The following is a 25,785-nucleotide window of genomic DNA, read 5'->3' on the forward strand; positions in this document are numbered from 1 at the left end:
TTTACCGTCATATAATATATTCTGCCAAAAGTTATAATTGAACTTGATAAAAACTTGCTGGTGCGATCTGTACCTCTGTAAACGATTACATTCTATTGTGCATTATTTTTTTTTCTTTACCTAGATAAAAATGTCAAGGTTGTTCACGGTAAAAATGTGGGGAATACCTTATTCTTCAAAAGTTTTCACCTTACTTCTACAGATTTTTTGTTAAAAAAATCTTTTTGAGGAAAAAAACAAAAGCACGTGTTATCTTTTTGTTCTTTTAAAATATGTTTTTGGGTGTGTAAAAATGCTGTTGTCTGATTGGACAGAAAAATAATTACGTGTACTTGATGTACATTTATAGCAACTTTCAGTTATCGTTCTTGACTTTCATATTTAGAAATCGTCCAGACCTGTTAAATAAAGATATAAATTCAAACAATACACAGTATTCACGAGCATTTAACGTGTAAGATTCAATTACTTTGAATATGCATGTTCCGTGACCCATATGGTGTTTTACATCATTCCATGATAACGTCAAAAATATGGATTTTGAATATAAATTACATATTCATCAGCAGAGTGAACTTTTCTCTTTTTATGTCACACAGTAAACTGTAAACAATATTTTTTTTTACGTAGAAGTAAATAATATGACTAATCAAACTTCTAAAATTCAAATCAATACACGATAAATAACGAACGTCATCGGTATGCACAGGGTGTGCAGTCCGTACAGTCGGACGTTGTGCCAGATACATTAGAAAGTTTGAATAGGCATGCCCTCGCCCGCGTGGCACATTGGTTAGAGCATCTGCTCTAGAGTCAAGAAGTAAGGAGTCAATCCTGACGTCGCAGGTTCGAATCCAACTGTTGGACGTAGAGACCGGTCCTATGGATGAGACAGTATAAACCGAGGTCCCGTGTTACAGAAGGTGCTTGCCCGAAAATGATCCCAAAAAAGAAGAGTATAGGACAAAATTTGAATCTCTGTATCTCGATCGAAAGTGGTGGCGCGGCGTCTCCATGGGTGAAAAATTTTTTAGAGGGAAGTTAAATAATATACAATCAATCAATCAATCAAAGGTATATCCCATTGCATCAAATAAAAATGGCGCTTTCCGAAATTGCAAGTTACACATCGTTGAAAAATCGTGTAAACTAATTTCAAACCAATGAACAAATCAAACTTATTCGAAAAAAGTTGTTTGAATAAAACAGTTGGTCTGTTACGTCTTTTCGAACTTATTTAAATATGATTTTATGACTGACCGTTTTTCCTTTTGATGCTCAATGTCGCTTTTTATTTCATTTTAATTTTTTAAAGTTAGAATTTTACTATCTTTGTGTAAAGTAATGATAAAAAAGGTCAGAAAATGTCGATATCCGCTTACTTTGCTGAACAATTTATCTTTTGCTGAGGTATGTCACTCATCGGCTTTTTAGAAAGGCAGAACCTATTACTTAAAAATTATTAATCAAAATTAATTTTTTATGACATATCTAAATTAAACAAATGTAAATTGTTAAACATTCAATGCAAAACTGCTCAAGAAATCACAAAGAAGCAAAATTTATGAGGGAATATTTCTTGTGGTGGAAGGATATTTAGGAAAAAATTCTGCAAATCTCCACGTGCATAATTCGTATTCAATTAAATGTCTTGGAACTTAATCCTCACATACCGTACTTTTACTCGGAGAATATTGACCCTTATGATATGATAGGAAAATATTAAATATCGGTCTCAAATAATATTTTCTGAATGAAGGATATGGAGATAACGAACAATACAAAACAGGTTCATAAAACAATACCAAACAGGAGCAGAGCAAACACGGGCCTTCAAAACATCGGAGATGCGATTAGGTGGCATGGAGAAGTGAGCATCCCCTGCCGACCGTTCACACCCGCCGAGTGCTCCTGATCATGATCGGGAAATAATGGAAATCTCCGTCGTCAAATCAATGTATAAATAATGGACTTACAAAATTAGTATAAAAAACATCAGTCAGCATTTGACTCAATGATAAAATGTATTTGTTGATAAGGTCATTGTATCGACCAAACAACTGACGAAATGATGACTTTAATCAAAACTGCTGATATTCATGTTACATCAACTTGTCTGTCAATAACTTACCTCGTTTTATAAACTGTTCATACGTAGAGCATGCGATGGCAACGATTTTACCGGGCAACCCTCGTATATTATAATAATCATCTTCTTTCATTTTACCAAAATATCTACAGAAACAAGATGATATTAACTATAATATGCCAGGAATTCAAATATAAAAAAATCAATAATTCACAATACAGACAATTTATATATAATCATTCTATTTATTTCAGCATGCCCAACATGCATTTGTCCCATATGCTCAACTTCATCTCCATCACCAGAATGCAATTGTTCTACAACAGAGGTCACTTCTACAGGTATACGGCTTCTTTAATAAGTGAGGTTTTGTCTATATTCAAAAGTATACATGTAGCTTTGCAATAGTGAGTATTTTAAAATGTTTCACGATCTCATTATTTCATGATTATGTAACGAAGTATAAAAATTATGGAAAAAGTCGTAAGGAGGACAAAAAGTTTTACATAGAAAATTTGAAGGGACAAATATTTAAGAAAGGAAAGATAACATATTTGTGATATCTTTTATGTCTACATGTGTATGAATGTAGGGCGTCGTCTAGGCTAGCTAAAGGAACATAAGTGCAAACAAATTTGATTTTTTTTTGTGTGTGTTATAATAAAATTACCAATAAAAATGTACCAAAAATAACATATGAATTCTTTTTGTTGTTGCTTTAATTTGTGCTATTATTTGTGACATTTTCAACCTTAATTCGATAAAAGAACCATAGGCAAATACATATAAGAAACATAAAATACAGAAACCGCTTCTTTTTGTCAATTCATTTGATAATACATGCAATGATAACATGTAAATTGAATGTACATTTCAATATTTGCAGTTTACCAACCTTGTTCAACTACATCTCTAACAACAGAATATAGTGATTCTAGAACAAAGGCTTCCGCTACAGGTGCATATCAGACTTAGTCTCTTATTTGTTATGACCTCTTTTCTCTTTTTTTTAAAATAAGAGGATTCCATATCTGATATATGAATTATGAAATGGCTAATGATTCATTTCATCCCATGCTTAGTCAATAAATCAAAGCACCCCCAGTGTTCAAAAGCCCTACTGAACTTTACTGTTCTATAAACTTACATGACATCCTTCACTGTTTAATAGCCCTACATAGGATCCCTCTTTATACCCCCGCTTGAAAAGGGGGGGTATACTGTAGTCGGTATGTCCGTCCGTCCGTCTGTCCGTCTGTAGGCTTTAGGGTACCCATCTCTTATCCGAAACTCCTCTTATACCACTGAGTGAAATTTAATGAAACTTTCACAGAATCTTTATTGCATATTGCCATTGTGTACCTCCTATTTTACTTTTTGATCCAACACATATTTTGGGAACCCCGGCCACAGCAAAACATGGATTTTCTCATCAGTTATAACCATATGGGAAGCGGGGGTATCATTTAGTGAGCTCATTGATCACAGTACCTCTAGTTGTTTAAGTTCAGTGGCAAGAGTTATCAAAGAGAAAACAAATAGAAATGGAAATATGAAGAAGTAAGTAAATCAATTACACATGTAGACAAGTAGGCAGATTAATTGAACTGGATATGTCTAATAGAAATAAAAATAAAAGTCATATTTAATTTGTTAGTTTACTGGCATGGTAATTTGAAGGAAAAAAAAACTTTTTTCTCTCGCCAAAACATTACCGAAATCCGTACTAAAAGAAACCTGCAAGTATATGTTAAAAATGACGTGAAAAGAATAAGAAAAACATTAATAATCGTACATGTAAATGATGTGTAAGGTATGTGGTTTTAAGATTAATGGATTGGTTGTATATTGTTCAACGTCCCGCGATTTTAAGACAAGAGGCCCACGGGCCTTATAGGTCACCTGAGTATCATGTAACAACTTTCCAGCGATTGTATTTGGTTCATGTTTTAATCCAAAATCCGTGAAATTCACAAATTTTGAAGAAGGCACCATTGCTTATCAAAGGGCAAATTTCAAAGCATTAATTTATTTTTAGTCAAAGTACCCCCCTGGTACCCCTGACCCAGCGTCCCTGAAAGTCTCTATTTTGAAAGAGGCCCCTTTCTTCATTATAAGGCCAGCATTTTTTTGTTTGGGTTTAGTCATGAGCATGAGAATAAAAAAGTCCCAAAGGAGAAGGAAATCAAAAATTTTTTTTGATAAATCAATTATTAACATTTGTACATTCTTTTTTTATGCTATTATAATAGGCTCCTTACCAATAGACACATAATGCTTACAAATAGGAAAGTAAAACATTTAATTGCTTATTTCATCATCTGCCAGTTTGGGCCAGTTATATAAATTTTGTGATGTTGGTCAAAATATATTTTAAAAAATCAATTCTTTAAAAGTCTTTCAATATATCTTCATTTTTTTAAATATGTATTAGGTGAATGTGTAGACATTGTTCTAAAATTTAATCCTATCATAAAACAGACAGGGGGTATTGCGGGTGTAGGGTGAACATTTTTTCAATCAAGTGTAAAATAATTTTTCTGGCTGATACAAATAATACTACATGCCTGTATATATTTGTATAGTCTTGCCTTAACAATTTCTTCCTCAAATGGACTGAACTTCTCCCATAGTTTTATCCATTACATCTGATGCATTAGCAACCCTTTTCTGAAGAATGATGCTTAGACTGTAAGCTATAACAGAGACCTAAAGTTGGCTAAACAATGTTGCTGCCCCCTGGCAATATGCAACAGCTACCACGGGCAGTTTAAAACCTGGGAGAGGAAAATAATTTACAGACAGATACTTTTGAAACGAATACATAATTATCTCACCAGCATGTCATTGTGCAACAAAGTCGTCAGCATTTTATTTGTCCTTTGAACAGGTGAAACTTTTTAGATGGCACTCGTATCGATGAATTTTACACTAAGCCAAGCTATCTTTCAGATCTCGCTTTATTTACCCGCCGTTTCATCTTAAAACCGGAAGTGCGAGTTCATAAATGTGAAATCTCGATCCCGACTCAAATTTGACATAGGAAAGAAAAAAAAATTGTTTTATTTTTTTCTGAACATTCAAAACATTGAGCGGAGGGTTTGTAAAACTGAAAATAAAATAAATCCTGGCCTTAAATATGTAATTAGTTCATTAGCATATTAACCAGGATGTTCAAAGAATTCATGCATTTCAATATATAATCATTAGAGCCCCACCCCAAAACAAGAACCCCTGACCCTGGGGCCATAAAATTCAAAATTTTGGTAGAGGCACTCTTGCTCATCATAACTATGTACTTAGTTAGTTTATTTAATACCCAGGAGCAGAGGAGAAGATTTTCAAAGAATTCATGTATTTTCACTATATAATCAATAGAGCCCCGCCCTAACACCAGAACCCCTGACCCTGGGGCCATAAAATTCACAATTTTGGTAGAGGCACTCTTGCTCATCATAACTATGTACTTAGTTGGTTTATTTAATACCCAGGAGCAGAGAAGAAGATTTTCAAAGAAATAATGCATTTTCACTATCTACTTATTTAGCCCCGCCCTAGCACTAGAACCCCTGACCCCAGGGCCATGAATTTTACAATTTTGGTAGAGGACTCATTGCTGATTACAATCATGCAAACAGTTTGACTGCTTGATGTCCATGAGTAAAGAAGAAGATTTTTAAAGATTGCATTAATTTTAGTGGTTTTGGCCCCACCCCTCAGGCCCCAGGGGGGCAGGGATCATGAAATTCACAATTTTTGTTCCCCTTAACCTATAGATACTTTGTGCCAAATTTGGTTGAAATTGGTTCAGTGGTTGCAGAGAAGAAGCTGAAAATGTTCAAATGTTAACGCACGACGCACGACGGACGACGACGGACAAAAACAGATAGCAATAGGTCACCTGAGTTTACTCAGGTGACCTAATAAGGTACAGATTCAATTCATTTTACAGTAAGCCCTTTTTTCTAAAATATGAAAGTGATATAAGAAATCAAACTTCAATTTTTCTGAATCAAAGGATTTCCTTGCAGTAAGAATACACAATTTTTTTTCTCATCTGACCTCCTTAATGCTAGTTGTAATGTCATTAACCTGTTCATTTTCCCGTATTATCATAAAAAAATTGTAAAAAAAAATCAATTCTATTGAAATTTTCGCATACTTTGCATGCATCGCCCACAAAGATTTTGAGACATGTAATTTTTCAAAGCAGATTACCTTGGCGACGGTGGCAGGCACTATTTTCTGAAGGAACATAAGCACAGAAATGAGACATTTTAAGGCTTTTCTGCATTAAACTAAGAAATGTACCAAATAAATGAAGTCATATTTCCAGAATTGTCCTCCTTCATGACATATTCTTCAAATGATTTATCATATCTACATGTATATGTATCTACTCAATCTTATTAAAGCCACTTTCATAACTTTTTAAGAAGTTGTACTGTTCGTTATCTTTTATTTCTTTTCTTAAGCATTCCTTAAGCGTGAAAATGATTGCATAAGATATAATGTTTAGCAAAGAATACCTATCTTTTCAGCTTGTCCTCCATGTCCAATAGTTTCTCCATTGCAAGCAAATAACTTAACAAGTGTCACAACAGAGACTTATACTGAAGGTATGCTTTGATCATTTTTTCTAATGTGTAAAATTTAAATGATTGATAAAAAATATTTTAACTTATTTTACCGAGCAATTGTATCGATATATCTCCAGTGAATCACGCATATGATACGAAATGATCAATTGGGAATCTTAACATTTCAATGAATCTGCTTTGTTTTTCAAAATCAAAAAGACATAAAAATTTTAATTAATTATTATAAATTATCCTCGATAGGTTGCAAAGTACTTGTATTTTTTATTTATGCGAAGACAGCCCGTTACTAGTATGTTCAGAAAATAAAAATTTATTTCAGTTTCACATTCGCCTACCAATTATTCTTATAATCGACACTAGATGTACCAATATTAATATACAAATGTATATATATATATTTATTACTATTCTAATTATTTTCTTATGCACTTTTTTTTGTTTTTTTTTTTTGCCCCCTTAAACGAAGTTTCTGGGATATATAGTTTCTGTCGTGTCCGCCCGTTGTCTGTCCAGCTGTATCTCTGTCTGTCTGTTTGTCTGTCTCTTTGTCCTCAAAAACTTTAACCTTGTCCATAACTTTTGATTAAGTAAATCTACGATATCTATATCTAAATAAAATATAAGTTTATTTTTCTGACAAGACCTTTCTTTGGGTACCACCAAATTTGACTTTTTGACGTTAACCTTAGAGTTTGACCCATTTTACTCAAAAATTCCAAACTATTACTTTTGCATTATCTTTTGAATTGTAGATACCAGGATATTTATTTTTCACATGCATATATTTTTTTGTGGGAAGACCTTTCATTGGATACCACTAACCTTGACCTTTTGACCATGGCCTTGGAGATTTTAATACTTATAAAACATTTTAACCTTGGCCATATCTTTTAGACAGTAAGGGATAAGGCTTTCATACTTCACATTTGTAATTCTTCTGAGAAGACACTTTATTGGATACCAAGAACTTTGATCCTTTGACCTCAACCATGTAGTTTGACCCACTTTTAAAAGCAAACCTTGACCATAAGTGTGAAAGGGTTAGGGTTAGTGCTTTCCTACTTTATTTATTTGATCCTTTTGACTAGACCTTTCATCTGATAGCAAGACATTTAACCCTTTGAACTTGACTTTGGAGTTTATATACTTTTTAAAAAATTTTAACCTTGCCTACAACATCTGAACGGTAAGGGTAAGGGCTTCCATACTTCACATATGTATTTTTTGTGGCAAGACCTTTCATTGGATACCAATGTTTTGACCTTTTGACCTTGACTTTGGAGATTTTCGTACTTATGAAAAAACTTTAACATTGGCCATAACTTTTGAAAGCTATGGGCTGGTGATCTCATACTTCACATATGTAAACCTTGTAAAGGGACCATTTATTGAATACTAAGTATTTTGATCCTGTGAGCTTGAACTTGGACTTTGACTTACTCTAAAAGTAGATCTACATTCACACTATACGTCATTTACGAATATTAAAACCGGAACGAAGCTTCCTTTTACCCAGATGTGATTTTTGAACTATATTGGTTTGACTTTTACTTACCGTTTTAAATATCCGGTGACGATTTTGCTCGAAGTCGGTCGCGTAAACAAACTTACAAACTCTGATTTTACAGTTTAAGGACAAATGAATTACAAAGAGAAGGCTGAGAACAACTTTCGGTTGATAGAGATATAATTAGGTAATAAAACGACTTTTGTACATACAACTTTGTTATTACAAGTATACACTCAAAATTTAACAGTAATAATACAGGAAAATGTGACAATATATTACTTCTGGAAGAAGGAAATCATGGGGGGCTCATACCATGAAATGTGATGCGTTAACATCTAATTTTTTTAGCTTATTCTTTTTCTTAAATGTTATTTAGTAAATATGATGCAAATTTTCGAATTTGAGTCCATAATTGTTTTTGAAATGACCGAGATTGACCTGTGAAGCATATATTCTCAGATTAAATTTTGATACGTTAGCCTAACAAAGTGCAAATTTATAATAATTCATGCAAAACGATAATTATATATGGTTTACTAACAGGTTTCTACTCTATTTTGTGTATTAGAATTGAATATTTAGACTGTAATTTATTTATATACAACAAAATCTTGGATAGCTAAGTTTCAGTATTTTTACATTTCGGGGTACACTTTTTATACACCGATAGGCAATAGCGGAAAGTAAACATGTAGATATATAATTTTTCTGATGTCTGTTCATTGCTGGAATGTATGTCTATCTAATAAAAACAGATTTTTTTTAAGATTGAGCCCATTTAGTGCCGATTGTAGAACTAGCTTAAAAAGCAAACATTGAACATAACTTTGAAAGGGTTAGGGCTAGTGCTTTCACTAGTATAAGTCATTGTCAGAGATTTTTTCATCAACAACAACAAAAATAAATAAAAATAGAATAAAAACAAAACAAAGGAAGCAATAAGTTAATGTTTTACCGATGATCACACAATTAAATCGTATTTCAGAATCTCATTTCTTGGAAAGGTGAAACTAATTATAAAACGAGATAAAATTAATGATTGTTTATTTGTTTTAGGGTTATGTTATGATCAAGGGTTGAGGACTGAAGTGATAGTGTGTGGAACATTGAACATTATACTGACGGGAGTCGTTATCGCCCTATCTTTCCATATAATTAGAACTCAAAAAAGGTATAAAACTGTTTTGAAAAGTGCTTATATTTTTAAAAAAAACCTAATTTTATTAAGCAGAATCTGCAGAACATCGATAGTTAAAGCGAGCGACTGGGGTTTCCAATGTGCTATACTCCGCACATTGTAGAAAACTGAAGCTTATTTACTATTTAAAAGCACATAATTAATAAAATTTAACAAGACTAGAAAATGAAATATTACAAAATAAAATAAAGATTTTAAATAACTTATTTTAAAAAAGATTTTTCATAATGTACATGTAGATAGATTGACGGTATTTTTGTTTTTGCTTTTAATTTTAATGTTTTTAAGACACATTGAAGTTTTTTCACAAGGTTGTAATAAAATATGTTATAAAAGCAAATATATATACAAATTAAACCCTTGAATCAAAAACGTAAAAATGATAGAATCTCAAGATTTTTTTATACATTGTGTGTTGTTTTGTATAAATCCTTTGTATCTGTCATATTTTGTATAACAGCATAAAGACGAAAAAAAATCGTTCATTGTTGACATCTTGAGATGAAACCCCAGTCGGTTTTCTGAAATATTTGTCAATTGTTTTCTAATTGTTATCTATCTATATATGATGATTTTCATTACTATTGAACAGAATGCGTTCTTCCTATGAAAGTATGGACTTTCAGAATTCAGAATCTGCTGCGACAACTAGTGTTTCAAATTTTGCCTATAGCACATTGAATTCAGAGCAGCCTCGTCCTCAAAGCGTACAGCATAATATGGAACAATCCAGTGTGTCTGAATATGTAGAAATGGCGTGACACAAGAAGTTTAAATAACAATGCAAAATATAGGAAGCCTACAAATCTTAGTGAAAGAAAAAATCAAAAAAGAAAAAGTTCTTAAATAAAAAAAATTAGCACAACTTCTACAAAACTTTTAAACAAACGAAATATTTCAGAAGGATTCGATGAAATTATGACATCAATGCAACTAACAAAACATAACATTTAAACAAATTTGTATCATAGATGTATATAACAAATTAATTTGACAATAAATGCGTATGTGTGCAACTGCTAACATATATACCTGAGCAAAAAACAAATGCATATGTAATGTATTTCCGTATTATTCAAGTCATTTCCATGATCTGAGTATTACAATCGTTTATGTGAGCAGTAAAAAGTTACGCCAATCCGTTATTCAATGTAAATGATAAAGAAGAACAGCTTATACAAGCAACAAAGTACTATTATTTCTATTTCCTCATTGATCAATGTTTTCTTTAAAGAAGAATATGAACAAAAAGTAGTAATTGCTGCTATAGTAATTTACCAAAAAATTGAATATTACCTAAACAAGTGATAAATGGAGCTAAAAAGCAAATATCGTGAATTGTATGTGAATTTCATATGGATTTCAGTTAATTAAACAGATATGTTAATTCATTTTCATTGATTATAATTATTCTCTTTTGATGACAGTCAGCTATATGCGTATCCCGGTCGACCTTTCCTCTGTCATTCTTGACAAAAAAATGCCACAGAATAACAATAAGCTGATACTTCAAATGATAAGATTTTAAAAAAAAATGGAAAGATTGCCTTCTAAAATACCTGGAAAATCCGGGTAAAGCATGGTTTTACGAAAAATTTCGGTTAATATGTATTAAATTCAAAACATTGGGTAAGATTCCGTGCGAATGTGTGGAAGAATTATTTTACCGACAGGACAGTGGGATTCTAGCAGCACTTTTTAGACAAAACTATATCTTTCACTAAAAGAAATTATTTAATCTCCGGGGTATAGTTGTTCTGTTAGCATTTTTATTAAGGAAAATTTCGCTATTTATAGAAGTCACGTGATGCCGTGGTGGTGGTGCCCCTTGTTGCATTAGACACGCTTTTATCTTTATGCAATAGATAATAATAGTTTACGCTTATCAGCGATTCTGGTAAATTATCAAACTTAATTTTCTTTAAAAAGTATAAATTTCACGAAAAAAAGACGTATATGCTTCCTTAAAATACCTGGGCATTTCGCGTGCATAAATTTGGCAAAATCACGTAGAGAAAAGTTCAAATAGATTATGTTTTAAATGTTCATTTTTTAATTGACTGAAGAATGTGAAAGGGTTTCTGTAAACCAACTATTAATCACGTCTGATCGGTCATTAAATTTTTTTGCGATTATTCGGTTTGAATGAAATCCGCGAAGATAACTTTTTGCGACTCGGGGAACTTTCTCTACAAATAAAAAACAAAATAGATTATTCATGGCGATAAATGTTCGCGAATTAATAAAGGCCGCGAAACTCGGGGATATTTTTGCACGCTAATAAAGGTTGGTTTACAGTAACAGATATAGGAAACAAGCTACATGATTTCTTTTTTTTAAAAAAGAACAAAACATCAATTTTTTTCATTTTTCACTTCACGGATATAATCGTCAACTTAAGTTAAAAACGGCTTGTATATCGGCACAAGTCATTTTTAATACTATTATCTAAGATAAGAGGGGTGACCATAAAGTTAGCGAATTAGCTCTATATTTACAAAACCACAATTCAGATCAGAAGGTTTAGCACACATGGAGTCATATACATGTTCTGTAAATAGCATATGTAATGAAATGTTTTTGACGTCAATATGTACTTCGCTTTGACAAAAAATGATTGACTCAGTCGTATTCGAACGAACGGATGTAAAGTTGAACGTTAATCTTGTAAATTCCTTTGCAGAAGCACATAATAATTTGTACACGGTTTATAAAGACATAAGACTTGCCAAACGTTTTGCCATTGATTTGATTGATTCTTTTAGTGAATGAAGGGAGATGTTTAATGATGGTGTTTGTTCTGTTGCCTGGTTAAAGCAAACTGTTGATGATTGATAGATTGATTGATTGCTGTTTAAGGTGGCAATATTTCAGCCATATTTCGGCAAAGTTGTTGAAGTTGTTAAAGAGATGTGCCCTTTCTTAAACAATTTGATATGAAAGATTGCCAACTTACAGTTAAAGAAATAGTCGAATAACTTAAAAGGTACTTGGAGACAGATTTGAAGTTAATATTTTCTCATTTTTTTTATGTATAACATCACGAATTGTAAATATTTTTATAGCATTTCACACAAAAATTAATTAAAAATCTTAATTTGTTTAAAAGTTATTAAAACTTTAAATTTTTGGCGGGTTTGATTGACACATCCTTGCACTTTTACAAATTTTAACTTTATTCTTAATCTTTTGGAAAAGTGGCATTTTTGATGTGTTTTAATGAGAAATATTAAAACTTTTATCAAGAAAAATAATTTTATTCAGAGTAGAAATGTTAGAAAGCAAAACACCTTCACAAGTATCGTCATTCCGAACTAAGAGATGCGAGCAGAGTTTACCAAATCGAGCACACTCGTGTTATGTGCACAGTTTTTGTAAACAGGGCTCGAGTTCTGTTATTGTTTATATTTAGAATTCACCGGGTGCGTTCAATCGTCACAGTCTGCTTACCACAACTGCACGGACTGACAATATATTTTGTGTTTGTTTTGCTTTCGAACGTGTCTACTCTGAATTTTCTCGATTATAGTATTAATGTTTTTAATGTATACAAGACGAGATTGCCACTTTTCCTAAGGATTAAGAATAAAATTAAATTTGTGAGGGTGCAACGATATGTCAATCAAACCCGCCGAAAAATTGGAAATTTCAATATTTTTTAACGAAATAAGATTTTTAATTAATCTTTGTGTGAAATGCTACTAAAATATATGTCGTAATATTATAGAGAAAATAATAACTTCAAATCTGTGTCCAAGTACCTTTAACAATGATATAATTATTAAATCACTGAAAGATCGTTCACTTTAGCCTTTAGACTGTCGAAAAAAATCAATGTAGAAAATCATATGTACAGTGTAAATGTCAACAATATGAGAACATTTTATATATTCACCAGATAATCAGTACTTCTGAAATGTATTTTAAATCCGAGAATTCGTTTATCTTTCTAGTGTTGATATGAACTGTATTTTATATGCATTATTTTTGTTCTGATGTTCTTAATATACATATATGCGTCAGTCCTTGCCTACATGATTCCATGAGAGAATAACTCTAATAAAATCATTTTTCAAATGACCAATGACAAGGTGGGCAAATTAATGAATCCTTGCCACTGTCATTGAAAAAAAGTTCGAAGGAGTCGCTTCTTTGTCATTCGCAATATCATTTTAAAAGTTCGACCTCTCACAGTTTCACGTACAAAACGGCAGTGGAAATTTAACAAAATAAAGCTTAATTACCCAAACTCAATTAATTGTTTCATTAAAACCTCAACACTCATGTCTTGAATTTTAAACTAGAGTGTACATGCATACGAAGCGACTTTTTATTCGATACATGAAAGTGTTCGAAGCATGATCAGGTAATTGTATTCAAAACATGAAAACTTAGAATTTCAAGAAAAACAGGTAGCTATCCTGTCAATCAAATCGGAAGCTTTTTTTTATATAATTGACAGACCATATTATTGTTCTTAAATCAAGTATATTTTTGGGGGCGTTAACGTAAAGATAGGATTTAAATATACTGAAAGGAAAAAGAAACGCATATTTTACTTTTAAATTAAATTAAAACTATTATTTCGAAAATGTTTTCCAGTATTGTTATCAAACATTTTTATTCATCTTTAATCTACAAGTTACCGAAATCTTGTGTGACTTTGACTGATAATTCCTGAGTTATTGAAATTGATATGTCGATACCCCCCAAAATCAAAATAAAAATTCTCATAATCTCCCTTGCACATTGGTAACAGTCTTGATTTTCCTGGGCATTGAGTTCACCAGAGCATTTATATTTCTCATTTGATTATTATTCAACTCTTCCGACAATAGTCTTAATGGTTGATAGAAGCTGTATTATTCCAAAGCCAACAAATCCCCCCGCCAAATGAGTGCCACGAATTTTCATTTTAGGATAGAATTTACAGAATCCAGCTGGTTTGGTACACGTGAATGTTTGTGAGAAAGTCTCGACAAACACTGGCTACATTTTCCCAATGTGAACATGCTAAAAACATTACGCACACGACGTGTACGTGCGCACGTGAGAGTAAAATCGACGTAAAAGTTGCCAAGCTCGCGGACCAAATTAGAGCAGAGAATTTCTGTCAATTTTAGGGTGAAAATATTGGTATGATAGTTTGCTGTATAAATATCGATTTCAGTGATAATACCTTGACAACAACCGAGGTGACATAATGAAAAGCCCTGTCTTGATGTGACGTTGTTACGCGTCAACGTCACCGCCATTGTTGGTTGGAAACCTTTTAATTTAATCTCTGACAACTGAAAAACCCTTTCTTGTTGAAAAGTTTTGAAACCGCGACATAAGACTCGAATCCTTACTTCGCGACTCTACAGTAAATGCTTTAACCTCTCCGCTACGCGGGAGACTGTATTCATGATAAGTATAATTTATTGTAACTAAAAAGTCTAACAATTTATATAAAACAAGATGTGTTTGTGAAACACAATGCGCCCGGCGGCAACAATAGCTTTAGCATATTATGTCACAGTCAAGGTCACAAGGCCATTGACGCGGACCTTGATGTCATTTGAAAGATTTTATTCGTAAAGTATGGATACCAAATATGAAGTCTCTATCTCTTATGGTTCAAAAGTTATGGCAGAGGTATGAAAAAACTATTTTAGCATACAGGTCACAGTCAACGTCATTGATCTTGGTGTAATTTGAAAGAGCTTAATTAGTGGAGTATGCATATCAAATATGAAGTCTCTATCTTTCGTGGTTCAAAAGTTTTGCAAAGGTTAAAGTTTGCAGATAAAAAGCTATTTAAAGCATAAAGATCACAGTCAAGGTCACAAAGCCATTGACCTTGATGTCATTTGAAAGAGCTTAATTAGTTGAGTATGCTTACCAAATATGAACATTCTATCTTTCATGGTTCAAGATTATGGCCCCGGCCAATATACGCCCCGGATCTATTAATCCTGGCGCATAAAAATCGTTCAAAGTGTGAGTAGGGTTTAGTTTTAGTTTGATAACAAAGTCACTATAAAGACCATATAAATTAAGAATTTCTGAATTTAAACAGGCTTGTAGCCTCAACTTATCTGTCAAAAGTCGGTTTTGTTTGAAAAAACTGGTCGAACTCAAAGAACCTGCATTCTGTAGCGTTTTAAAGACGTTAAGAGATGTTAAGGTGATTATTGTATATTAATAGGTAATTAAGGACATCTGACAATGGAAAAGCTGAGTTTATCTCGTTTGTCTTTTCTTTCGTTGTTTAAGGCTTTTATATCTTTCCCTTACGGTATGTTGTCTTTTCTAACCCAGTAATTTAATTCATAAATTCAGAGAGGTCAAAATAATTTATGTTACTGAAACAGCAATTATTTAATTTTCCCAAGAAACAATCTTTAAATTATGTTGAATCAGGACTGCTGTGTGTGATAAGTTTATAATGTAAAGATCTAGAATTTATCAACATTTGCTTTTAACATTATTGGCATGTACGTACATTGTGAACACTTGCATAAAATTCCAAACATTTTTGCCGATCCTTGATTTATCTGATAACAATAATACATCCTTTAATGTATAAATAACCTCATATTTTACGTCGAGGAATCGATAATCAATTAATCATTGAAATTGTGTTATAAATATACTTAGTATTAACAAATCATAGAAAGTATACATCGCTCTCGTCTTCCTACTTACACTTCTTTAAGTTACTTTTTTTTCTAAGGCAAATTCAAATGCCTCCCAAAAAGTTTACGCAATATATCAACAGAAGATTAGCATGCTTTAAATAATACAAGGAAACAAGTTTAAAAGCTGTAGTATATTCGCCTTCAAACACGGAAATAATTGTTATAATTTTTTTCTTCTTCTTTTGTGATATGTTTATTGTGAAAGCATTATTTAAAAAAAAAAACAAAAAAAAAAAACCAAAACATTGTCAAGACGTATGGCAACTAGATAAGGTAAGTCTTGTATAATATGGTGAGCTGCTGTTTTTTGTCCTCCTTTGGTGTAAATGTATAAAAATTTAAAAGTTAAGAATTTGTTTGGTTGTTTTTTTTTTTTTTTTTTACTTCTGCAAAGAGATTGTTCAGAATGTTTTTTTTTCAATTAATTCGATTAAAAAATTTACTTGTTGATAATTAAATAATCAAATTATAATTATAAGGTGGACTTGCATTTAAAAAGATATCGTAATTTTATTATCCGGCTTTACGTTCTTTTACGATTTTACATTGTAAAAATTCAGCAGTAACGTACAGCAAAGTAAATATTCCGTCATTATCATGCGATCTTGTATTTATGTACAGAAATAAATACCATGTTATACATAAAATGAAACAGAAAGAAAAACTCCACAAGAATGAAATAAAAAACTAATAATGTCAAAATTCTAACTTAAGGGAGGTCTTTCCCTGGCGGATCATAAATTAACGTTTTGAAATTTCCAATTAATCTAATCAATTATTCATAAATACAGTATTATATTTCTATCGCAAAAGTCATTCATGGAAGTATTTATTGCAGAGGGTAGGGGTTATGCACATACATGTATTTCAATTGACTTTTTCAAGAATATATTCCGTTTTTTTCTTAATTTCATTTAAATATTGCATTTATTCTCCCTTGAAAGTTTTATTTTAAATTGACATAAAAACCTATTTGTGAAGGATATTTCTGACCATTTATATTCCAAATTGAAGATATAAATCGGATTTGCATCACAAAAGTCAAGTTTAATCGGATATGTACAAGCTCGAGGGCAGCAAAGCAAGTCGAAAGAATGTTATAAAGAAAGGAAATGTCGAAAAGCATTATAACCAAACAAAGGTCACGGCTATTGTTACTAAGGTATTACAACCAAATACAATCTGCATTTTAGGCTATCTACAAACAATTTCATGACTTAAGTATACTTATCGTTGTATGTGGGGGAGGAGTAGAATTAACTGAAATGCTAGAACCAAACTAAACTTCATTTCTCCACAACTGTTTCAATATTCGACACGACAATATCAATAATTTTGGATAAATAATAATACCAATTTTACATTATGCTACGTATGTTATACAGCAATATTACATAGACTTAGCAGACAAGCGTCAAAGAATTACAATATCGTGATGTTATGGTGAAAATAAGAAGTATGATGGTTATAAGTGTTTATTAGTAGGTCATAAGTATTCTCCAAGATTGACTCTTCTCTAAAGATTATCAAAATGGTAGCAAAAAAAAAAAAAAAAAAAAAACGAAATGCTGCACCATTGCATTGGTACTATGATAATTATACTTACATGTAATGAATAAAACAAGTGGTAAATCAATTTAATCGGGAAAAAGAGTTGAAAACACATAAACAGTGAAAAAATAATCAAATGTTATAAAGCGAGCACAAAGAAAAAAAATAATGAATACTTCTAAAATTTGATTTTATGGAAATGTTCCTTTCATCACAAAATGTAATGACCTGAGAGACGTTTTTTGAAAGGATATTGTAATTACCTAAGAGACGTAACCTGGTATGATATTGAGTTAAATCAATAGGCTAGAGCATGCCTTACGTATGAACAATTTCTAAAACGAGGTAAGTTATTGACAAATAAGTTGATAAAACAAGAATATTAGAAGTCTCCTTTAAAGTCATTATTTCGTATGTTCTATGGTCGATACAATAATTTTGTCATAAAACACAATTTATCATTGAGTCAAATGCTGACTGAGATTTTTCATACTAATTGTTAGTCCATTATTTTTATACATTGAATTGACGACGGATTTTTCCGTTAATGCCCGATCATGTCAAGGAGCACACGGCAGGTGTGACCGGTCGGCAGGGGATGCTCACTCCTTCATGGCACCTCATCCCACCTCTGACGTTTTGGAGGTCCGTGTTTGCTCTGCTCCTATTTTGTATTGTTTTAAGGACTTTTGAGCTTGAATACTATTCGTTATCTCCACATGTTTCAATGTATTGACCTAAGAGACGTCACCTGAAAGGATATTGTAATGACCTAAAAGACGTTACCTGAAATGATGTTGTTGTTGGATACGGTAACAAGGCTAAACAGTTATGTTATCTATGTTTTAACATGTGCAAGGTGTCATGAATTTTACATACAAGAAACGAGCAAGGCTCGGATATTTGTAAAAAAAAAAATAACACATTACATATAAAAATAGTCCAAAAAAAAGCACATAAACCACTTTAATAGTTTAGAGAGATGCAGTATCAGACAATTTACTGTTACTTTTATAAGAATGCTTCTACGATGCATAATTAATTGTGAAAGTGATAAATTGTTATTAAAACATCTGAAAATGTGTAAATAAAAGCACTAATGCATCACTGTGGTTGTATAAAATAAAGATAACTTAATAATTATTTAACTCTAAACAGGAGGGATAGTGTCAGTGATCCTTTCATTCCTCTGCAAACATTTACTTTCCATGGATATAGAGAGTGTCCGGTATAAATGTACTGGTGAGTAGAAATGATTGAAAACTTTCATGAAACATGATATATGCTTATAAGTTGTTTCGTTGGTTTAAAAAATTCCGCTTGATTTTAAAGGATGTGTTACTTTATTGGATTCATCTGTGTGTTTAAATTGCTCCTACGTGGATACAAGAGGTATTCTTTTTACATTTTATGTAAAGAAAATTCAAGATGAATATACAGAAATCAAGATATATAAATCATTGAATATTATTCATTAATTATTTGGCAATTATGGAGGCTTTTGATGTTGAATATGCTATAAACCTACTACTACTACATGTAGTATGAATAAACTATATAAAAATCAACGATACTGTATACTGAAAGAAGAAACTTTAAACATGTTTTAAAAAGGCCCTGTTTATAAACTTGCAAATGTTTTCCAATATTCTGCACCTACTGTCGGTGAGCATGAGGGATCTTTATGGTGCCAGCACCTACTTCGACACGGGATCTCAATTTACACGGTCTTATCCGAAGGAGCAGCCTTCACGTCCAACAGTGGGATTCGAACCTGCAATGTAATGATCAGCACCTTCCTTCGCAAATCTAGAGCATACACTCTTATCACTGCGCCTAGTAGGCGACGAGAGAGAGAGAGAGAGAGAAAGAGAGAGAGGAAGAGATGTAACTCTAAATCAATAACATAACAACTTCTAAAATAAAAATATTATGAGCATTGATTGTTTGGAAATTTTTTTTCACCTATCTTATATGGTTGTTCAGTGCCTTAAAATAATGAATGTCATGCGAGAGTTGTTCAAAGAGTTATGCAACACCGAGTTATGATACGTGCAATGGTTAGCTATTCACTATATACAATTCGCTAAATGCTGCAATGGGGCATGGGGCAATATGGGGCAATGCTCATCACCAATCAAAGCCTCGAAGGGTTTGGATTCAAATCATTCACTGACATATTCAATTTTTCGTCAGCAATGTTGAATTTCGGATATTTTGTTGCTTAAAATATTGTTTTCTATACGCATTGGAAATCATTCTCTGTTCCATTTTGAATGAAGGACATGCTTTAAGAGTGTGGTGTAATTTTTATTTAAAGGATTCAATATTTAAAAGGATTTTATATTTTGTTCACAGATGAAATATAAAACACCAGATTTTTCAGAGACTCTCAGCATAAAAGGTATTTTTCAAAATCTACACAGTCATGGATACTATGCGCAATTATTCAGTCAAAACTTGATTAAAATGATATAAAAAATGTGTTGTAATACTAATAACCGATTAAAAAGCAAAAAGTGCAAATTATTGTCGTCAATCGCCGATCTCAATATTGATGGAAGCTTCTAGAAATCATAAAACTGTTAGAAGTTATCTCCCTTTTGCTACATTGTTTTAATCAAGAAATAATTAAAATAATGTAATGATTGACTGATTGTATATTGTTAAACGCCGAGTCGGCAATTTTTCAGCCATATTTTGACGGATTATTTGATTAGATAGTTTTACAACAAATGGAGTTATATAAATAAAAATACAATTAAACAATAGTTTGGTTCAGATGAGCAAAACATGCTCGGAAATTATCGGAAACGCATTGTTGCCAGGAAAGCCACTAATATTTATTAATATAAGGATTATATAAGAAGACAAATGGCCAATTAGTCATTGTGTAACATAACTGTATTGAAAATTTAATTCAGACAGCAAAGAAAGTTAAATGAAAGTTGAGGATGATTAATTATTTTATTACTGTAAAGTATAAATTTTTATAAGAAATACTTGAATTTGACTATCGGTAAAACCTTGGGTTTACCAAGTTGACGGGTATAGACAAGTGGCTAGAAACAAAGTGGCATTTGAATAAGCTTATCGAGTTACCAAGTTGCCTCTGTTTAGCTAAGTGGCTAAAAAAACCTTTGGATTTTGGTATTGCAAAGTGGCAGGTATTAGCAAGTGGATTTGGCCTATGCATAGGAAGGGAGGCAAAAGATTATTTTTACACAGTTACTTGGGTTTTGGTTTTTGAATATGTACATGTATGTACCTTATTGATTTGAAAATAAAAGCCTTTTTACATATCGATAAGGTACATACATGTATGCATGTATTACTATAAACGAAGACCCAAGTACCTGTGAATTTTTACCCCCATGCCCCATAAATCAATCTATATTTAAATTGTGTATATTTGCTGCTTTTATCCTTTATGAAAATGAAATAAGAACATCTTTAGTACAATATCTATAGCATTGTATGTTCATTAAAGTCAATGAAAGAAATTTTTATTTTTCAAGTTTTCACAAAAAGTGGGTGGGGTGGTGACTTCACGCGGGATTTTGAACAAAGTATGACTTCCTTCAATAAGCCTGTAGTCTGTCAGTAAAAATAACAATTAACAACTACAATATATATTCTGTTGTAAAGGTAACTATATATTAATCCAATTTCCCGCGCTTGCAGGGGTGTTTATCTAGTACCTTAAATATATTTCCATTGACTTAATGTCAATTATTAATCTGCTGTGATCTTAGACATGTTAGACTCAATCCTCTTATCTGGAACACCAATTCTCTATTCTACATACAGAAATCTTAAAATCAAAGTATGAATATCAACCGTCAGTACAATGAGATCTATATTATAGTATTAATTGAAAATGTATCATATCTTCTTCTTTTGTTTGTCTTAATACAATTTCAAGAACAAAATACGCACCTTGGTTGAAAATGGATAGAAATGCATACTCAGTATATTCATGAGTAGATGATGAAATTAAGTAAATATTTATAAATAATCATCATAAATATTGTTATATTTGAAAAAAGGTAAGAAAAAATATTTAAAAAATATTAAATCATGAAAAATGATATTTTAGAAAAAGCAGCATTTTCAGATCCATCTCATTCTCAAAGTCTTCTGGTTGGAGTGATAATATGCGGTATATTGGTCATAATATTGACAGGAATTGTTGTTTTCTTAATAATCCACATCTTCAGGTTGAAAAGGTAAAATATGGCTTTGTTTGTTGATTGTTATATATTTAAATCGGCTTAATTCATGAGTTACAATGTTAACATTGAAACAGTTTAACATGTATCTTAAAGTAAAGCTGTTGTATTCAACGTATTACATATTTATCACTATTTAACAGAATGCATGATTTTGATAAAAAAGAAGTCACTCAGAATGCAGAATCTGTCTCTTCAGCGAGTCCAAATTCAACCTATATCACTCCGATTCAAGCACCAGATGATATTCAACCTGAACAGCACTATAAAGATCTCTGGTTTATAAATGAGTACGTAGAAATGAAGTGAAATGTGCAATGAAAACAGAATTATTATTATTATTAAGAAAAAAAAAAAAGACTTGGAGATACTTTTCATAAGAAAAAATCCAATTATCCTGGTATATTTTGAATGACAACCAGACAAAAGGCTGTTGCAAAGGACAATGATTGGAGAACTACTGTACAACATAGATAATGGAATACTCACATGCAGTATTGTGAAGTTGAAGAGTATTATTTGTGGATAGAATGTTAAACATTAGTTAGGCTAGACACAAGGCACTCGATAGTTTCCCATATTTACTTATTGAATCTTTCAAATTCTTGTGCAAAATTCTGAGCATTTAGATCAATACACTCATACAAAAATGGTTATAGTACAGCCACATTCTAAAACATGTTTCTTTAAAGAAAAGTCTTTACCCTATTATCTACACGCACATTATAAATCACAAGGTATAGATTGCCTCCATCTTGGATAATCAAGGAACGTGAAACATAACGATAAACAATCTAGAGATCGTATCAAAATTGGCCGTGCTGCTCGGTTCTTCAACTTAACCAAGATTGTAAATTTTATCTGCAGCTAAATGACACAAGTCCTTTTTCCATTTCTCTTGATTCAAAAATACTACAGTAGATAGGAGGTGGGGTTAAAAACAAGCTAAATATTCGGAAATTTTCAAATATCCATCGTTTACATATAATAGAAGCACACATCTTACCATGGCTAGCCAATAGTGTCTGATACGCTACTCTCCTCATGACCGATGCTGTTGTCAAAAGTAGGGATATATTCAGAATAGTTATAATTTTAGAAAAAAAATAATCGAAATTAAAATTCATGGACACGAAATGTCCATCAGACCCTACAACTTTCTTTCTTTCAGGACATTGCGTCAATCATACCTTATTCATATTTAGATTTTCCGAGCCTCATTGGTATTATAGTTAATATTATTTTGAAATAAATTTCATTAAAAAATATCTTTATCTATCTATAGATCTAGAGGGCCTGCGATTTGATTGTGGTCATATCACACTTACATCTAGGAACAAAAGAGTATGGATAATAATAATAATAATAACCGTTATTTATCCAGGATAACACAATTAGCATAAAGGTAGTTTTCATTGTGGTCCTGCTTTAAAACATATTTACGATCACATAAGGTGTTTATTAAGCTTTAGGTAGACCCATCTCTTATCCGCAACCTCCTCTCACACCACTGAACGAAATTTTCATTAAATCTTTATTACATATTGCATTTGTGCACCTTCTATTACCGTAAGTGGAAATTTTAGCGAGACGCAAATTAAGCGATTTGTCCTGAAGAACTGGTAATTCATTTTTAGCGAGATGTTAATCAAGCGATTTTAAAATGCACGTTAAAGAAGTTATAACAAATAAAATACAATTAATTTTTAGCAATATTAAATTTTAGCGATCTCAGCATCTTCGCTTATAATGCATATATAAATTAAATCCTCTCTAAAATTTCTACTTATACGGTACTTTTTCATCCTACACACGTACACATATCCTACACATATTTTGGTTTCCCAATGCAAAACATGGACACTGACATTATATTCATATTAGAGGTGGTTTATTGCGAGCGCAGCGTCGCGTAGCGAGCTCAATAGACTAACGTGTAAGAACGGAGGAAATTCGGGTGGAAATCTGCACATTGTTCCAAGAAATGTTTATCTCACCGCGTGAAAAAATTCCAAACTCCCAATAATCCTTTGCGGTACATAGCAACCTGGTGGCTTAAACATAGCAACAACTTAAAAACAAATTACAAACAACGATTTAATTTATTGCAATGTCCATGCCATAAAACTATCGTTTGCGTCCTAAGTCAACATGACTTTTTATCTGACGTCATATTTTCGTCACTTTAACGGTTCGGATATTTCCGATTTAGTCGGAAACCTCCGAGAAGTTCAGAATCTCAATCCCAATGCTTAGGAGGTTATTTCTTTTTATTGTTTTATTTTCCTCTTTTATCTTTCTTTTTTCTTGAAAGATAGGCAGTGCATGTGTAGGTTTATGATAGTGCATAACTGCGATCGCTTAAATGGTCACACCGTAAAACATATTATAATTCACTGCTCACAGTCTTAAAATTTGTAATATATTTTTCCTTGCCACCTTTACCCATGTGTTATGAAAATTTTCAGTTTCGCAGGAATTATATCAATGTTAATAAAATGTGGATTTTCACATAGTATCCTTTTAAGAGCTAACAAATTTGTTATATAAAACTTCTCTGTGAATGTAAATGTATTTCAATTACACAAACATTATAAATGAAGTATTTGCAGAACTTAATCTTTTTTAATATTGTGAAGAAAAAAGCAATACCAAGTTAAAAACAAAAATCTAATGACCAAACATAAAAACAGTATTATATGTGAGAGTTGGTCTGCGTAAAAATTATCTGCTATGTAAATGAGGTTTTCCTTTTAACAAAAAAATATATACTTCATTTCGTTGTTTTTAATCGCGATTTTACGAAAATATCGGTGTCCTTTTTTGGTTTTAACATTTATAACAGAGTACTAGATTTACCGCTTTTGGCAGGCGATACTGCAGATTTAGTAATAAATACGCATATGTCCTAAAGTTATAATGCATTAATGAATTTATTTAAACCAAGAAAATGTTCATGAAAAGTTTGAATAAATTCTGTGCACATGTAAAAAAGATATTGCTAAAAATCCGGGACTCTCGGGCGTCGTGAAGACTAGATTTACCGCTTGCCGTCAGTATGTAGAGTTGTCGTTCGTATCTCTATCAGTGTATGACGCTACACAATGAGTTCCATTACAAAAAACTTTTGAGGTTCTTTATAATTTAGTTTTGCTTTGAACGAAATCTAATATTCAAAATGAGATTACTTTATCATTACATTTACTTATATTTCAAATTATGAAAATTAGATCAATTCAGGAGAAAATGACATGAACTATTTGTGGCGGGTGTTTATGCATGTTTTCTGTTGAGTATCATCGGAGTAAATCGGTCGACACAGTAGCATCGCTTTCGGCTGTATATAATCAACACAAATTACCACGAAAGTTAAATGCGTGATAACCATGGGAGTTTGAACATAGTTCAACTCCCAAAAATACAACACATACATATATAAACATGAAGAAACATATCTTTTACTCGTAAGAAGGTACAATTAAAGATTTGGGGAAAAAAATCCATTTAGAGTAAATACTCAGTGAGATACACAGATTTCAAAATATCCACTGACCTAGAATTTCGAACATTTTGTGACAGTTTGTTCCATAAAAATGCAGATGAATATCCAAATGAATGTTTGTAATTTTCTGTTTTGGCTCGTGATAAATACAATATATTTGACATAAAATCATTCGATCTGGTTTGGCGACAATTAAATTGACATCTCATGTATATTGAAACACATTCAAATAATCTGGCATTTGAAAACCTTAGATAGAAGAAATAAACTGTCTAAACATAAAATAATCCTTAATTGGTATGCAGTTTAATCAGGAAAATGAAAAGGTAGTAGCTGTTAAAATATCTCGAATATTTAAGAGAATCCTTTAGCTAGCTGCCCTCTTTTGAAGTTTGAATAACTTTTCTAAATACATTTGA

At 31.8% G+C, this 25,785-nt stretch overlaps 1 long non-coding RNA gene across 1 annotated transcript; it reads left to right on the plus strand.

The window, feature by feature from the left end:
- Positions 1–2,353: 2,353 nt before the first annotated feature.
- LOC134250720 (uncharacterized) lies at positions 2,354–6,689 on the plus strand. The gene is made up of 3 exons (XR_009988572.1): positions 2,354–2,430; positions 2,976–3,047; positions 6,631–6,689. It is a non-coding gene; the product is annotated as an uncharacterized LOC134250720 (long non-coding RNA).
- Positions 6,690–25,785: the final 19,096 nt, after the last annotated feature.

This window comes from Saccostrea cucullata, unplaced genomic scaffold (assembly GCF_032062105.1).
Source record: "Saccostrea cucullata isolate Sc308-1 unplaced genomic scaffold, CSIRO_AGI_Scuc_v1 ctg1753, whole genome shotgun sequence".
In the NCBI taxonomy this organism is placed as follows: domain Eukaryota; kingdom Metazoa; phylum Mollusca; class Bivalvia; order Ostreida; family Ostreidae; genus Saccostrea; species Saccostrea cuccullata.